This window comes from Canis lupus, chromosome 11 (genome assembly GCF_011100685.1).
Source record: "Canis lupus familiaris isolate Mischka breed German Shepherd chromosome 11, alternate assembly UU_Cfam_GSD_1.0, whole genome shotgun sequence".
NCBI lineage: Eukaryota > Metazoa > Chordata > Mammalia > Carnivora > Canidae > Canis > Canis lupus.
The window spans coordinates 31,739,626-31,758,911 of record NC_049232.1 but is presented as its reverse complement, the minus strand read 5'-3'; positions in this window follow the sequence as shown (position 1 = coordinate 31,758,911).

Below are 19,286 nucleotides of genomic sequence, written 5' to 3'. Positions count from 1 at the left end.
GTATCTTTGGGGTAAATCCCCAGTAGTGCAATTGCTGGGTCATAGGGTAGCTCTATTTTTAACTTCTTGAGGAAACTCCACACTGTTTTCCAGAGTAGCTGTTACAATATCTCTTATTCTATTAATATCATGAGCCCTCCTAATACTGATAATTGGCTTCTCTGCAGGCAAGAAATATTGCCAATTGAGTCAGAAGAATATCCAAAAGGGTATTTTTTTTCAGCTCCAAAAAAATGAGTGTAAAACAGATAAGTACTCAAAATATAGCTGTCCCATGCAGAAAGTGTTAGGATTTATCAAGGGACAACATGCAATTAAATTTTGTTGCCTGTGATATTGAAAAAGAATACCAATGCTGGATTTCAGCTGTATTACAAAGCCATGATCATGAAGACTGCATGGTATGGCATGAAAACAGACACATAGATCAACGGAACAGACTAGAGAACCCAGAAAGGGACTCTCAATATTATGATCAAGTAATATTTGACAAAACAGGAAAGAATATCCCCTGGAAAAAGGACAGTCTCTTCAATATATGGTGTTGGGAAAATTAGACAACCACATGTAGAAGAATGAAACTAGACCATTTTATTACACCAGGCACAAAGATACATTCAAAATGGTTGAAATATCTAAATGTGAGGTAAGAATCCATCAAAATCCTAGAGGAGAACACAAGCACATTTTTTAACTTGGCCACGGTAACTTCTTGCAAGATACATTAATGAAGGCAAGGGGAAAAAAAAAGAACTATTGGGACTTAATCAAGATAAAAAGCTTCTGCACAGCAAAGGAAACAGTCAACAAAACTAAAAGACAACCTACAGAATGGGAGAAGATATTTTCAAATGACATATAAGATAAAGGGCTAGTATCCAGGATCCTTATTCAACTCAACACCCAAGAAACAAAAACTCCAGTCATGAAAAGGGTAGAAGACATGAACAGAAATTTCACCAAAGAAGACCTACACATGGCCAACAAGCACATGAAAAAATGCTCCACATCACTTGGCATCAGGGAAATAGAAATCAAAACCACAATCAGATACCACCTCACACCAATAAGAATTGTTAAAAATAACAAGAAACAACAAATGTTGGAGAGGATATGGAGAAAGGGAAATCCTCTTGTAATGTTGGTGGGAATGCAAACTGGTGCAGGCACTCTGGAAAACAGTGTGGAGTTTCCTCAAGAAGTTAAAAATAGAGCTACCCTACGACCCAGTAATTGCACTACTGGGGGTTTACCCCAAATATACTGATGTAGTGAAACGGCAGGATATCTGCACCCCAGTGTTCACAGCAGCAATGTCCATCGTGGCCAAACTGTGGAAGGAGCCCCAATGTCCTTCAACAGATGAATGGAGAAAGAAGAAGTGGTGTATATGTATACACAATGGAATATTACTCAGCCATCAAAAAGGATGAATACCCACCATTTGCTTCGATGTGAATGGAACTGGAGGGTATTATGCTGAGTTAAATAAGTCAATCCAAGAAGGACAATCATCATATGGTTTCACTCATACATGGAATATAAGAAATAGTGAAAGGGATTATAAGGGAATCTTATAAGGGGAGCTGAGTGGGAAAAATTAGAGACAGAGACAAACCATGAGAGACTCCTAACTCTTGGAGACAAAAAAAAAAAGGGTTGTGAAAGGGGAGTTGGGTGGGGGATGGGGTAACTGGGTGACAGGCATTGAGGAAGACACTTGATGGGATGAGCACTGGGTGTTATGCTATATCTTGGCAAATTGAATTTCAATAAAATAAATTTAAAAAAAGATAATGAGTTAGGTATCAGTTTGAAAAATAAATTTTGTTTCCTGTGTAGGGATCAAATATGAGAAAAGATAATAAAATCGTTCTACAACCTAGCCTACTATCACAGCTGAAACGTCACATATCAACTAAAACAGGATTGTACCTTTAAGCACATATATATATATATATATATATATATATATTTTTTTTTTTTTTTAACTGGAGATTGTTTACCTGTCACCAAAATTTGACACTCAAATCATTATACAAAATTTCTCTTAAGATCAAAATATCAACTACCTTTTTCCACTCAGAATATTTAGTTCATATTATCTCCTTAATTTCCCTTGAAGAGGGCAGCCTGGGTGGCTCAGTGGTTTACCACCTGCCTTCAGTCCAGGGTGTGATCCTGGAAACCCAGGATCGAGTCCCACATTGGGCTCCCTGCACAGAGCCTGCTTCTCCGTCTGACTGTGTCTCTGCCTCTCTCTCTCTCCCTGTGTCTCTCATGAATAAATAAAATAAAAAATAATAATTTCCCGTGAAGAGAACTTAATTAGATTATGCAGCAACAACAACTAATTTTGGAAACAATGAAGTTCACATTATATAATTATCTGTATATCATTAACAAAGGAGAGACATTCTGCCTAAAATTGTATAACAAAAACAATACAGAGGTATAAATAAAATATGACTGCTTTCTTGGTACCAATTTTTTTATTATATAAGTTTGGACAAACTTAGCCCATCTATTGACTTATTTCTCTATGTGTTCATTATTTTTTGTTGTTGTTGTTCTCGTTCTTTATCTACAAGGTTATTTATTTTCAATCATTAAGGTTTATCACTGATGTAATCTGAGGTATCTTGAAATGTTTCTTTTGTTACAGATACTAATGCATTTCTCTATTAGCTAATTTTTACAACAAAACAGCAGATTGAAAATATTGTTTAGTAATATTACCTCATTTTTCAGATAAGCTCATCTGAATGTTAGAGGAGTGGGGAAAAAAAGAGAGGGGTGGGTGAGGTGATAGCTAGTATATGAAATTGTATATGACATGCAACTAACCATTTACCTGGTAGTGAGCAACCTTTGGTAACTTAATATTCATAGTCATAGAAGTTGTAAATCATTGAAATACTGTGATACAAACATCTTGAGTTAGTTTACTGGGCTGCCATAGCAAGATACCACAGAATGGATGGCTTAAACAACAGCTGTGTATTTTTCTTACATTTCTGGAGGTCAGAAGTACATGATCATGGTGCCATCAGAGTTGTTTCATTCTACTTAGATTAAGGTGAGACCTTGCTCTTTGGCTTTAAGATGGCCACTTTTTTTAAACTATGCCCTCACAAGGTCTTTCCTCTGTTCAGAAGTAGAGGTAGAGAGCATGCTCTGATGTTTTTTCCTTTTGTAAGGATATCAATCCTATCAAATTAGGGCTTCACTCTTGTGACCTCATTTAATTACCTTGCGAAAGGCCTCATCTTCAACTACTGTCAGTTGAGGGTTAGGTCTTCATCATATACATTTTATTTTATTTTATTTTATTTTTTTAAGATTTTATTTATTTATTAGAGACAGGGGACGGGAGGCGGGTGGGGGGGAGAGGCAGAGACACAGGCAGAGGGAGAAGCAGGCTCCATGCAGGGAGCCTGATGTGGGACTTGATCCCCGGTCTCCAGGTTCATGCCCTGGGCTGAAGGCAGCGCTAAACTGCTGAGCCACCCGGGCTGCCCCATCATATACATTTTAAAGGAATTCAGTTCAGTCCATAACACATCCCCAACCCAATTATGTTAGATTGTAGCCAATTTGTCTGTGCTCACAGCCATGTGCTGACATGCATGAGCATCACTTCTTATTGAAGAGAAGATAGGGACCATTTCTAATTGTGCAAAACACCTTGAGAAGAGGAACTATTTATCGCCTGAACATTCATAGTACTAAATGAAGTACTAAGTCTACAGTGACACTTATAAAATGTCTGTTTAATAAATAACTTCTATGAACTAATTTTATGCTCCATATTGATCCACACTGGTCTATATCAGTCTAAATATTTATTAATTAATTTATGTTGGTGTGCTAATTGCAGTAAAGTCTCAATGTTTTCATAGCTTCATTTAACAAAGCAACTTTTTATTTCCATTTCTCTCAGTAATTATACTCAGATCTTTGCAGACACTTTGGATATTTCTCTTCCTCAAGTCTCTACAAAATATGTATTACCCGTAGAAAAGGCTATACAGGTTATTTTGGCTTTTGGCAACATGAGGCCAAAATCTTGTTAATTATAGGCTAAAAGTGTTCATGGCAAAATTTATTCTTTGAAAAGTTTCCCAAATGTCCCTTATGCTGCTAGAAGCATAAACCCGTACACACACACACACACACACACACACACACACAGAATTGGCTTTCCAGAACTTTTTGTTGTTTTATTGTTGTTATGTGTATTAGACTTGAACTTAAAAGCAATGACTTGGCACATGTATTTTATATATTTATATGGCTTTCATTTCATGTTGCAAAGTACATTGAAATATGGTCAGGATAGCACTGCTATTTACATTGCCATAGCATTCAAGTACAGAATATTGGGTGAAAGAGAAAACTAAACATATCAAAAATGATTTTGCCATCTTCTTAAAGCTAAAACTGTCCTTTCCACATTGTGTATTCTTAGCACTGTTATTGAAGATCAGTTAACCCCATACATTTATTTCTGGCTATCCCATTCCTGTTCTTTTATATTTAATATTCCCTGTATTTATCTCTGATTATTATAGTGTCATTCAATTTGAAAAAGATTAGTACAGAAAACATTTTGTTCTTTCTAATAACTTTTCTTTTGTTCTTCATATTTAAATCATTTTATGATTTCTTGAGGAAAAATAAGCATAAAGATTCATAATTGGAATTCTTGGCAAGACTTCTCTCAAGAGCACAGCTTGATCCCTATTAATAATATCCCCTCTAAAGAAAAATTGCAGATAATTCTTTGAGGTGCTAATTTCAATTCTTTTGGTTATATAGTCAGAAGTGGCACTGCTAGATCATATGGTGACTCTATTTTTAATTTTCTTTGTTTTTTTTTTTTTTGAGAGAGAGAGAGAGAGAGAGACTGAGCAAGCAGGGCAGGGCAGAGAGGGAATCTTAATCAGGCTCCATGCCCAGGGTGAGCCTTATGTGAGACTCAAACTCATGACCCTGAAATCATGATATGAATCAACATCAAGAGTCAGATGCTTAACCAACTACACTACCCAGCCACCCCACTATTTTTAATTTTCTGAAGAACTTCCACACTGTTTTCTTTTTTTTTTTTTTTAATTTTTATTTATTTATGATAGTCACAGAGAGAGAGAGAGAGAGGCAGAGACACAGGCAGAGGGAGAAGCAGGCTCCATGCACCGGGAGCCCGACGTGGGATTCGATCCCAGGTCTCCAGGATCGCGCCCTGGGCCAAAGGCAGGCGCCAAACCGCTGCGCCACCCAGGGATCCCCCACACTGTTTTCTATAATAGCTGTGCCAGTTTACATTCCCACCAATGGTATACAAGGATTCTCATTTCTTACCAACTCTTGTCGCTTCTTAATTGTGAGTTAATATCTCATTGCGGTCTTGATTCATATTTCCCTAGTGATTAAAGATATTGAACATCTTTTTAAATACTTATTGGCAATCTATATGTATTCTTGGAAGAAATCTACTCTTGGAAGAGTCTATTCAAGTCTCTTACCCATTTTAAAAATCAGATTGGGGTTATTTCTTTGTTTATTTTGTTTCATTTTTAGCTATTGACTTGTAGAAGTCATTTATATATTTGGATATTGCCCCTTATATATATGGCTTATCAATATTTTCTCCTAATTCATAGGTTTTTCATTTCTTTTTGTTTGTTTGTTTGTTTTTTCATTTATTTTCTTTGCTATGCACAAGCTTTTTTGTTTGAAGTAGTCCCCCTTGTCTATATTTGTTTTTGTTGCTTGTGCTTTTGGTGTCATATCCAAGAAATTATTGCCAAGACCAATGACAAGAAACTTTTCCCCATGTTTCCTCCTAGGAGTTTTATAGTTTCAGGTCTATGTTCAAGTCTATTTTGAGTTGATTTTTATGAATTGTGTGAGATAAGGGTCCAATTCAGTTCTCTTGTGTATGGATATACAGTTTTCCCTGTACCATTTGCTGACAAAACTGTGCTTTCTCCATTGTGCATTCTTGGCACTGTTATTGAAGATCAGTTGACCCTATACATTTATTTCTAGCTATTGCATTCCTGTTCTATTCTATTCCCTGTATTTATTTTAACATCACCCAGTGGGATGGTGGCAGAGAGCCACACCACTTTGTCAGCAATAGAAACTAGAGGGCCAGCCCTGATGCCCTGTACTACTAACTAGAGATTAGAATGGAGGGGGTTGAGACCCAGTGAGGCAGACTCTCCCTCAATGAGTCAGAAATAATCTACACCAAGTATTCCAATAGTCTACATGCCTGTTTTTATGTTAGTACTATATTGTTTCAATTTCCATAGCTTTGTAATATATTTTTAAATCAGTAAGTATAATGCCTTCTGCTTTATTTTTCTTTCTGAAGATTGTTTTGACTAGTTGAGTCTTGTGGTTTATATAAATTTTAGAATTGTTTTTCCTAATTCTATGAAAAATACCATTGGAATTTTGATAGGGACTGCCTTGAATCTGTTGCTTGGTTTGGACAGTATGGACATTTTAATAATATTGTCTTCCAATCCATAAATGTGGATGGTTTTCCATTTAATTGTGTCATCTTTATTTATAAATGTTTTGTAGTTTTTAGTGTACAAGTGTTTTACCTTTTTGTTCAAGCTTATTCCAAAGCATTTTATTATTTTTGATATTATTGTAAAAGAGATTGTGTTCTTAACTTGCTTTTCTGATAGATCATTATTGGTATATAAAGATGCAACTAATGAAATTGGGATCTTAAAAAGATATTGGCATTCCCATGTTTATTGTACCATTATTCATAATAGCCATTGTATGGAATCAATCTAAATGTCCATCAGTAGATGAATGGATAAAGAAACTGTGATGTATACCTACAAAGAAATATAATTTTAGCCTTTTAAAAATAAAGAAATATTACCATATGCAATAACATAGATGAAACTGGGTAACATTATGCTAACTGAAGTAAGCCAGTCACAGTACAACTAACACACAATTCCACTTACATGTGGTATCTAAAATTGTTAAACTCATAGAAGCAGAGAGTAGAATGGAAGTTTTTAGAGGAGAGGGAGTATAATTGTCTTTCAATGATTATGAAGTTTAGCTATGCAACATGAATAACTTTTAGAGATCTGCTGTAAAATATTATACCTATCAGTAACGATATTGTATTGTACAATTAAAAATATAAGAGAGTAGATCTCACTTTAAATATTCTGACAATAAAAAAAAATAAATATTCTGACAATAGTATAACAAAATAGAGCAAGAATCAGGAGGAAACTTGGAGAGATGATAGATATGATATATTTTATCACCTTGATTGTAATGAATGTTTCATATATATGTGTGTGTGTATGTCAAAGCTCATCAAAAATACTTTAAATATTTGCAGCTTCTTGTGTGTCTGTTATAAGTCCATTAAAAATAACATATAGGAAAATTGCTACTCAGTTCTAAATAATGGAATTTATATGCACATTTTTGGAATACAACATTGTTATGTAGAAAGCTTCTTGTTTGTTTCTTTTGTATGTTGAAACTTTACTAAAATCATTCATTCGTTCAAACAGATTTAGGTTTTCTATATCTGCAGAGACAAGTTTATTTATTCCTTTCTTTTTAAAATATTTTATTGAGGTATAATTAGCATGTAACATTTTAAAAATATTTATTTATTTTAGAGAGAGGACACAAGTGGGAGGGGCAGAAGGAGAGAGAGAGAGAGAATCCCAAGCAGATTCCATGTCCAGCATGGAGCTTGAGGCAGGGCTCAATCCCAGAACCCTGAGATTTGATCTGAGTCAAAACCAAGAGTCAGGGGATCCCTGGGTGGCTCAGGGGTTTAGCGCCTGCCTTCGGCCTAGGGCATGATCCTGGAATCCCAGGATCGAGTCCCACATCGGTCTCCCTGCATGGGGCCTGCTTCTCCCTCTGCCTGTGTCTCTGCCTCTCACTCTCTCTCTGTCTCTCGTGAATGAATAAATAAAATCTAAAAAAAAAAAAAAAGTCAGATACTTACGTGATTGCACCACTCAGGTGACTGATCTATAACATTTTATTAGTTCCAGATGTCTGATGTAATGGTTTGATATTTTTGGTTAACATTTTAACTAGCCTTTCTTTTTTTTTCTGATTTGGAGGTCTTCTTAAAAATTTTATTTTATTTAAATTCAATTAATTAACATAGAGCATTATTAGTTTCAAAGGTAAAGTTCAGTGATTAATCAGTTGCGTATAACACCCAGTGCTCACGACATCAAGTGCCCTCCTTAATACTCATCACTAGGTTACCCCATCCACAATGCACTTCTCCTCCAGCAATGCTCATTTTTTTCCCCATAGTTACGAGTCTCTTATGGTTTGTCTCTCTCTCTCATTTCATCTTATTTTATTTTTCCCTCCCTTCCCCTACACTCCTGTTTCTCAAATTCCACATATGAGCGAAATAGTATGTCTTTCTTTGATTAACTTATTTAGCTTAATGCCTCTAGTTCCATCCATGTCATTGAATGTCATGATCCTCTGTTTTGCTTCTTAAATTCCATATATGAGTGAAATCATATGATTTTGGGATCTTAAAAAGATATTGGCACTCCCACGTCAGTCTCTGACTGACTTATTTTGCTTAGTATAATACCCTCTAGTTGAATCCATATCATTGCAAAAGACAAGACTTCATTTTTGACAGCTGAGTAATATTCCATTATATATATTCCATATATATTATGTTTATATATATTATATATATAAATACACACACAATGTATTTATCCTTTCATCTGTCAATGGAAATCTGGGCTCTTTCCATAGTTTAGCTATTGTGGACATCTCTGTTATGAACACTGGAGTGCAGGTGCCTCTTCAGATCATTACATTTGTATCTTTAGGGTAGATACCTAGTATTACAATTGCTGGGTCATAGGGTATCTCTATTTTAACTTTTTGAGGAACCTCCACACTGTTTTCCAGCTTGCATTCCCACCAGCAGTGTAAGAAGGTTCCCCTTTCTCTGCATCCTCCAACATTTATTGTTTCCTGACTTGTTAATTTTAGCCATTCTGACTGGTGTAAAATGGTTTTGATCTGTTTTTCCCTGGTGCTAAGTGATGTGGAACATTTTTTCATGTGTCTGTTGCCCATCTATAGGTCTTCTTTGGAGAAATGTCTGTTCATGTTTTCCGACCATTTCTTGACTGTTTTTTTGTTTTGTTTTGTGTTTTGAGTGTTGAATTTGAAAAGTTCTTTATGGATCTTAGATATTTTTGTTTTTAATTTTTATTTATTTATGATAGTCACAGAGGGAGAGAGAGAGGCACAGACACAGGCAGAGGGAGAAGCAGGCTCCATGCACCGGGAGCCCGACGTGGGATTCGATCCCGGGTCTCCAGGATCGCGCCCTGGGCCAAAGGCAGGCGCCAAACCGCTGTGCCACCCAGGGATCCCTAGATCTTAGATATTAGCCCTTTATCTGATATGTCATTTGCAAGTATCTTCTCCCATTCCATAGATTGTCTTTTAATTTTTTTTTTACTGTTTTCTTTTGTGTGCAAAAGCTTTTCATCTTGATGAAGTCCCAGTAGTTCATTTTTCCTTTTGTTTCCCTTCCTTTCGGAAATGTGTCTGTCAAGAAGTTACTATGGCCAAGGTCAAGGAGGTTGCTGCCTATGAGTGAGTTCTGATGGATTCCTGTTTCACATTTAATTTTTTAATCCATTTTCAGTTTATTTTTGTGTATGGTGTAAGAAAATCATCCAGTTTCATTCTTCTACATGTGGCTGTCCAATTTTCTCAACACCCTTTATTGAAGAGATTGTCTTTTTTCTATTGGATATTCTTTCCTGCTTTGTCAAAGATTAGTTGACAATAGAGTTAAGTGTCCATTTCTGGGTTGTCTCTTCTGTTTCATTGATCTATGTGTCTGTTTTTGTGCCAATACCACACTACCATACTGTCTTGATGATTATAGCTTTGTAATATACAAAGTCCAGAAATGTGATGATACAAGTTTTGATTTTCTTCTTCAACTTTCCTCTGACTATTTGAAGTCTTTCCCAGTTCTATAGAAATATTAGGGTTATTTATTGCAGCTCTCTGAAAAATGTTGGTGCATAACATTTCAAGAAAAACTAGCAAACCACCTTCAATAGCACATTAAAAGAATCATACAAAATTCTCAGGAATTTAACCCTGAGATGCAGGGATTGTTCAACATATGCAGATACATAATCGTGATATATCACATTAAAAGAATGAAGGATAAAAATCATATCATCTCAATAGTTGCAGGAAAAACATTTGACAATATTTAACATCCTTTCATGCAAAAAGTTAAAAAAAAAACTGTGTATAGAAAGATTCTATTTCTACCTAATAAAGACACTGGAATTTATCTTTTAAAAATATCTTGAATCTTGAAATTTTAAATATTTTTTAATTTTTAAAAAGATTTTATTGATTTATTTGAGAGAGCAAAAAAGAGAGCACAAGTGGCTGAGAGGGCAGAGAGAGGAAGAAACACATTCCCCATTGAGCAAGAAGCCCAATATGAGGTTCAGTCCCAGGACCCTGAGATCATGACCTGAGCCAAAGGCAGATGCTTAACTGACTGAGCCACCTGGGCGCCCAGAATCTTAATTTTTTTAAAATGAAATTTTCAATATAAAAGCAAGTTTAGAGGCCTTAATATTCCTCTTTTTCCACCTATTTAGTTCTGTGATCATTTCTATTTCAAAATAATGCATTATTAAATAAATAGTATTGAGGAAAATGTATAAGGGATCATAAATAATGAGTTACAGAAAGATGGTCCTGAATAGTAAGATAGTTTTGCAATCTCTACCTGCACTTTTAATTACCCCTCCATCCCAGAGATTTTCATATGTACATGTATTACATAATTCTGTGAAAAGACTCTGTAGCTACATATAATAAAAGTAGTCTCCTTAGCATATATGGCTTTTGAGCACTTGAAACATGAATAGTGTACTGATAAACAAAATTTTAAATTTGATTTTAATTGAATTAACATATTAACCATTGAGGCAGTGTGAAATATTTTTTCCATGGAACAAAACTTTGCTTTAATAGAACTATATTTCACTGTGTCCATTGTATCATACTTTAGTGTTGTGTGTTTAGGTAAATGCATCCTTCTAAAGTTGTATATAAATACATCATAGATAGTGCCAATGGCTTGTTTCAGTTAAATTACTTTTCCCACACACAGGTGTAATATTATAATGTGCTTAATTAATATGCTTGAATTCTGAATGAGTTACAGTGAAACCTATGTAAATTATAATTTGTAATTAAATTGAAATATGTATTATTTTAATTATATGATAAAATTATTTTTTTAGCTTAAAAATAAGTAACTTTTTGGAAGAAAATAAATTTTAAAAAAATTGAAACAAAGGCATTGAGTGGAGCTGCAGAAACTACTATGATGACTGTAACACTATAGAAAAGATGCTGGAAGAAGGCACACATTTCATGATAAGTAAAAATGCAACATGCTGCAGTTAAGCAAAAGAATATCCTGACTTTTGTTTTAAAAATAAGGTGGGGTATATGAAGAGACATTTTCAACAATTATATAGTACACTGACAACTTTTTCCTCAAGTAGAAAGAAAAATTAAAATTTGAAATTTCCTAAAATCAGAATTCAATGTCCAAAATTTTTTTAAATTATTTTTAAAAATATCTGAGGTGCATTTTGCAAGCTGCAAAGTTGCTTAAATTATTGCCCAAAGAAGAAACAATTATTACAAGGAGAGTTGGTTAAAAAGATGAATTATTTCATGCGTGGAAATTTTGTTAAAGAAATATGAGAAAAAAAGCCTCTGAAAATGTAATTTTGTAAAGTGTGACAAATCTTAATTAAGTCATAAAGCAGATTCCCATAGAATTCCAGGCCTCTTTAATCATCTTAAAGATCAATTGAGTTAAAGTTTTTTAAATTGCAAATAATATTACTTAAATGGATGTGAAGTGCCATATAAAAGAAATCAATTATTTTTTAGATGCATTTTATCTCAAAATGATTCCAAATTTACAAAGAAACATTGTTAATTTGTAGTCCAACACATCACACTTGTGATACAGATATTTGTCCACCTTTTATATTGGTTGATGGGGAATTCAGCTAACTATGAAAAATTCATTTCTATCATGATAGATGCTGCTCCAATTAATGCTGTATTGGAATTTTAAAACAAAAGGCTGATAATCCCCTTTGCTTTTTTCTACTGTAGAGCACATACTGAAAAATTTTCACAGTTTTGTTAAGCACATTCTATGCTAAGTGTTATGGACATCATTATCTATGTGCATGCAGATGCATGAAACATTGTCAGTTTCTGGAGCTGCTAAACAAGACAGAAGACTATGAATTTAATGACCTTGAATGGTTCTTTTCTTGTAATCACTATTTTGAGTTACAAAAAACGTTTTTTCTAATATTTACTGTCAGATTAACTCCAGTTCTAGATTTTCTTGAAACAAAAGTGATGTGAGGCAGAATATTCAATAATCCAAGGCAGAAAAAGAAAAGAAAAGAAAAAGCCCCTGTAATTTATATTTTTTCACCAATATCACACTGCTATGAGTGAGATAAAATTGAATCTCTAAAAAAAAGGAAAGTTTATTTTTGCCTTAGTTAGGCAGGCAAAATAGCATGTTGAATGGAAACTCTTCACCATATAAATAAATAATATTGATTTTATATATATTTTTTACCTGTATCAACATTACAGAAACTTTAATTATAACTGATTGTATATACAAGCTGGCTACAAAACATACAAGAAAAATTTGATGAACTATATTGATATTTAAAAATTTAAACTTGCGGGCAGCCCAGGTGGCTCAGTGGTTTAGCACCACCTTCAGCTCAGGGCCTGATCCTGGAGACCCGGGATCGAGTCCCATGTCGGGCTCTCTGTGTGGGGTCTACTTCTCCCTCTGCCTGTGTCTCTGCCTCTCTCTCTCTCTGTGTTTCTCATGAATAAATAAAATCTTAAAAAAATAAATAAATAAAATAAAAATTTAGACATGCTTTTCATGTATGCAGTGATCCTTTGAATTCTGTGATAAAGCAAGAGTTAGTGAATTTACTTAATTTAGACAGATGTTGCATTGCTTCAAAGTTAAATCAATTTTTCCAAAAAATGTTAATATCTTTTGTCAATGTGGGTGTAAGTATTAAAGGAAAATGATTTCTATGCTCAGTTAATTTATAGGAAAACACCAAAGTACTTTTGCAACAACTTGTGTGTGTGAATATATTTTTTCAACTGTAAATTTTATGAAATGTGAATACAAATCAAATATATTCAATGAAGATGCAATGTCTGAATTGTGATGTACTTTTACCGTAAAACACTTATCAGATTATTTTTTAAAGATTTTATTTATTTATTCATGAGAGATAGAGAGAGGCAGAGACACAGGCAGAGGGAGAACCAGGCTCCCCACAGACAGCAGGATGTGGGACTGGATCTGGGGTCTCCAGGCTGGGCTGAAGGTGGCGCTAAACTGCTGAGCACCCAGGCTGCCCAGATTTTGAAGAATAAGTATGATGACATTAAAATATCTTGTAAATTATTGCTAGATTATATTTTGAGTTAGTACTGTATATATGTATATACATATATAAAAATACACATGTATATATATAATACATATAATACATATATATATACTGTATTGATATATGCCTAGATAAGTGTAAAGTTTATATATTATAGTATTAAATTTAATTTTATGTTTCTTTTTAAAATTTTTAATATGGATGCTATTACTATGTGACAGAAATTATATTTCTATTAGACACTCCTGTTTTTTAACTTTAATATTCTCAAAATAATCACATCTTCAAAGGGCTTCAGAACCACTACTTTGGAGAAGAATACTAAAATTATAAATCCTCGACTATGAGCATTTGATCATTATACATTGTATTCCACCCACTATAATTTCTTCAATGATGTTTCTACCAGCATGTAGAAAATGTTTATATGTAAGAGGGTGATTTAATATAGCCAAGACTGAAAGAATAGTGATATTTGAAGATTAAAGTCAACACTTACATCAACACTTAGAACCAATTTTCAACCTGAGCAAATGTCAGAGCCCAGATGTTATCTGATCCACATAGCTAATACCCTTTGGAAAATGAGCAACTGATTTCAGCACTTGAGACTACCAAGAGTACGCTTCTATGCAAGAACAGCAGCCTCAGACTCTCTAGCCTCCCTCTTTGTCAGTGCACTTACTTTACAGTCAAAAGAACATAACACCCCCCCAAAAAAATCTCATTTTTGAAAAGTAGACTATAAGGGATCCCTGGGTGGCGCAGTGGTTTAGCGCCTGCCTTTGGCCCAGGGCGCAATCCTGGAGACCCGGGATCGAATCCCACGTCAGGCTCCCGGTGCATGGAGCCTGCTTCTCCCTCTGCCTGTGTCTCTGCCTCTCTCTCTCTCTCTCTCTGTGACTATCATAAATAAATAAAAATTAAAAAAAAATTTTGAAAAGTAGACTATCAAAATCACTAAACTGTGTATATGTATCACTTTCAAAATGCTGTTGCTAGAACCTCCAGTTCCAATCTAGCCAGAATTGGAGAAAATGTGTGTGTGTGTGTGTGTGTGTGTGAGAGAGAGAGAGAGAGAGAGAGGTAAATTTAACCATCCAAGAGATTGCCTCTAAAAAGACATCCTTAATTTATTTAAGAACTCTTTCAATTGTTCTTTCCCAATTTTACAAATACAAATAATCTAGCTATTATGAAATTTTTAGGAAACATACAGCTAGATTTAAATGTAAGTAGGTGTTAAAAACAACACAATGAAAAAGAAAATCATACCTTGAAATACTAAAGTAAGTGATGATAATAGTACATATTAATTTACTATAAGCTGCCATTTCAACACAACTATTTTATGTTTGACCTATCTGCTTTACCTTTGTTGGAATACTTTCCCTTCTTCAGCTTTTTCACACAATGATATTTTATCATAAAACATATCAGAAGCCTAAAAGACTGGAATGCCTGGGTGGCTCAGTGGTTCAGTGTCTGCCTTTGGCTCAGGGTGATCCCAGGATCGAATCCCACATTGGACTCCCTGCATGGAGCCTTCTTCTCCCTCTGCCTGTGTCTCTGCCTCTCTCCCTCTCTCTGTCTCTCATGAATAAATAAATACAATCTTAAAAAAAAAAAAAAAAAAAAAAGATGGGCAGCCCAGGGGGCTCAATCTCTCTAGGCCACCATTATCATACAATATTAGTAAATAAATGTTGAATAAATAGTGTTTTACTTTATAAAAACAAGTAAGTAGAAGAATGTCGATTAAAATTTAAGAATTTCATAGGGTAGTAAATGACTTTATGGAGAAGATTGTTGCTATTTTATTATGTTTTTCTTCCTAGAATATTAAAGATCTATAGACTTTAGATCTTTAATCTAAAGATCTAAACTGCCCTTTGATCATTTCACTGGTTGGCCCCTGATTTGTCCTCCTAAAATATTTACCAGATGTTTTCTTCAGGGATATTTTCCTCTGAAGGGAAAAGCAAAACTAATAGTTTGACCGAAGGGATGTCTTCTTCAGTAGCAGTTTTGAAATAATGATTCATCAATTAGTTCTGCTACTGAATGTCTAATTATTTAGTTAGCAAATTAAGAAATTATATGTTAAAATATGAGTCCTACAGTATATTCACAATCTTGAAAATGCATTCTTTTCCCTCTTGAGTTACATAATACAACTTGTAATTAGAAAGACTTTCCAAAGCAATTTATCATTTTCCAATTCAAACTTAACTCCAACAGACCACCTACTGCAGAAGAACACATAAATTTAGGGAAAAAACAAAGATAATTAAATTTTTCGTTTAGGATCAAGGCATAGAGAAAATGTTAATTTAACAAGTAGTCCATATGCCAGAATTAAAGAAATAGTTTTTGTCTTCAATTGCCTCAGAACAGAAGAGTAGTGGCAATTAATTATGCAAAATGATGTCAGCAAGTGGTACATCTAAATGTGGTGATATGTGCTCTCTTCTTTTTTAACAGCAAAAAACTAAGGCTTGAATTCTTTGGGCATGTGTAAGCTTCTCAGACAAATAATAACCTCTAGTTTTTGTATCTCCCCTTTACCTTGCTAGAGCAATTGCACTGATAATTTGTTATGGCTTTTGTTGCAAATGTATATGCATCTGAGTTGTATAAGTAGAACTGCCAAAGTCAAATCTCTCATAATTATAAAACCATGCATTTACTCACATGAAAATTGTTCAAAACTTAAAGCTTGTTAAGACCAGCATGTTTCTGAATGTTGACTTTATGAAACTGCAAAATGTTTGGAGTGTTTATAGGTAGACATCGGTTTGAATTCCTGCTTTAACACTTTCCACCTTAAGGGCTTCTTGCACAATTCTTTTACCATTTGAATGCCTAGTGTTGAAACAATGTTCTAGGCCCAAGATGAGGCACTTTTGCCTGGTGTGCCACATCAACAAACCAAAACTTAAATAGTTTTCATGCCTCTGTAAATGTTTTACTCTACCAGAAACGCAGTCTATATAGTCAGCCAACCCCCAAAGGCCAAACCAACTCTTAGCCTTCTAAACCCCAGCCAATCAGATGTTTTCTATTTATATCTTCCCTGTTCTTGACTCTTTATTTTATAAAAGCTTTTTGCTTTCCTTTAATTTTAAGGTCTCTGAAAGGAGACTGTCCACTCATAAAGTATTAAATAAAACCCTCTTATATAACCTAAACTGTCTTCTGTAATCATTTTTTGAAATACTTTTTGGTGATGAGGATGGAATCCAAAGCTGGGTACTAATGGCCTATGAGACAACAAGATGCACAGGCAAGGCCCCCACTGAATCTTATGAGTCCATTATTCCTCTTGTTCTTCTTGATGACTGTGGATAAGTCACTCTTAGATTTGAGCTCTGCTTCCTTACATGCAGCTCTTCATTTCAAACAAATTCAAGCTCTTCTTTATACATATAAAGAGAGACAGAGAGTTTCTGAGACCTCAGAATTTTTCTGGGAATGATACAAATGAACACATACAACACATACGTGTATATAAGGAATTAAGGTTTAAGAATTCTAATTAGGGACCCCTGGGTGGCACAGTCAGTTAAGCCTCTGAGTCTTGGTTTTGGCTTAGGTTAGTGATCTCAGGCTCAAGCCCAGCATTGGACTCCATGCTCTGCCTCGAGTCTACTTGAGACTCTCTTTCTCTCTCCCACTCCCTCTCCCCCGTCACACACATGCTCTATCTCTCTATAATAAATAAATCTTAAAGAATCTTATATAGATATATAGATATATAGATATATGTATATGTGTGTATATATACACACAATATATATATAGAAAGAATCTAATATATATATACACACACATATATATATATATATATACACACATATGTATATACACACACACACACACACACACACACAAAACCACTAAAAATAATAAGGGAAACAGCTCTATGCAAGAAAAGTAGGATGTGTTTTTGGTAAGAAAAGGCATACGGAATGAATGGAGATGTGTTATTGGTCCAGGAAAATAGATTAATTTTGTTCTGAAGTAAAACAGCTAATCCAGAATGAGAAAGACGTGTGTGCATAGAGAATGAATGTGCTTAGGATAATATCTGAATGGGTATAAACATTGTGGAAGGTTTGTGGAAAAGAAATCTTGGGAAAGGAATTTTACGTATGGCAATGTTGGCAAAGATTGGAATTGACTAAGTTAAGTGAATTTTAATATCAAAAGTACATTGGCGCAAAGTTAGAATTAAGTTTTCTCTTTGTTAAAAGGACATTTTCTTAGATTATTGATCTTTTTTAAAGATTTTATTTATTTACTCATGAGAGACACAGAGAGGCAGAGGGAGGAAAAGCAGGATCCATGCAGGAGCCCGATGTGGGATTCGATCCCAGAATTCCAGGATCACGTCCTGAGCCAAAAGCAGACGCTCAATCACTGAGCCACCAAGGCGTCCTAGATTATTGGTCTTAATAAGAAATTGCAAACAAAGTTTTTCCTTTACCTTTTAAATAATCTTCCTTATTACTTAAAAATAGGTAGAAAGCAAAGACTTTATGTCTCACCAAAATAATTTACTATCTTTCATATTGTCTTCATTAGGTCTTTGAATACTAACACTAAGAAAACCCAATTTTCTCAGTATTAAAATGATAAGGTTTTTACAACTGTGTGACTTTCTGTATTTGCCTCAAGAGTCTTTAATTATCATTTTGGTTAAAGGATTTTTTTTTTTACAAAAATCATATTTTAAGTAAGGCCTTTTAACTTCAGACTAATGTTGAGATTTCCCAGAAGGTTTCAAAGGATTTTACTCTTATCCATTAAGATGTTGAACTTATGAGGTTTATTTGATATCTTAAATTACATGGGAAGCATTATCACATGAGAAATGATGCCATGATTTCTGAGGTTATAGTTGTATGGATGAATGTTATTAATATGTGTTGTAGAAATTCTTTATAATATTTGGAAATTTGATATGTCCTGATATAAAGTTATCATCCATAATTCCAGTCATTATTTAAAATGTTGTATATCAGAGAAATAACCAATGCAAAAAAGAATAATCCAAAGTTACTATTGGGTATACTGGGATGCTTTCTGCCTGTTGTAAACTTTACCCAGATTTCTACTACTTCAGTTTCTCTGGAACAAGCTCACTGGATAAACACTTCTGGAGAAATGGAGACACAGTATATGAATTACATAAACAGGCTGACTGACTTAGAGAACATTCTCCAACATTGGGATAATTTTTTTTTTTTTTTTTTACCTATTTGATGCTAGCTGCTTGGGGTCAGGAATATTCTCCAAATCAAGGGTATTCTTTGGTGCTAATAGTTATTACCATCTCCCTAATAGCATGTTTCACTCTCTCAAAATTTTAAATACATGTGGGCAGCCATTGATTAGCCAGCATATGGTCTCTCTCTGACTGGAATGACAAAAGAGAACAGAAGAATGTAACCACTTCCAGGATAGTAGTATGACATCATCTCTTATGAATACTGCACTGATACCCAAAGAGGCAATGGTAACTGGGTCATGCTAAGCCAGATATTTTTTATATCAAAACTATTAAATTGTAAAGATAATGACCAAAATGAGGGAGCTGTTCAAATAACTTTCTCCAAGGTGGAGCCACTCTTGCCAGGGTGCACACCAATAAACTGAAACTTCAACAACTTTTATGTTCCTATAAAT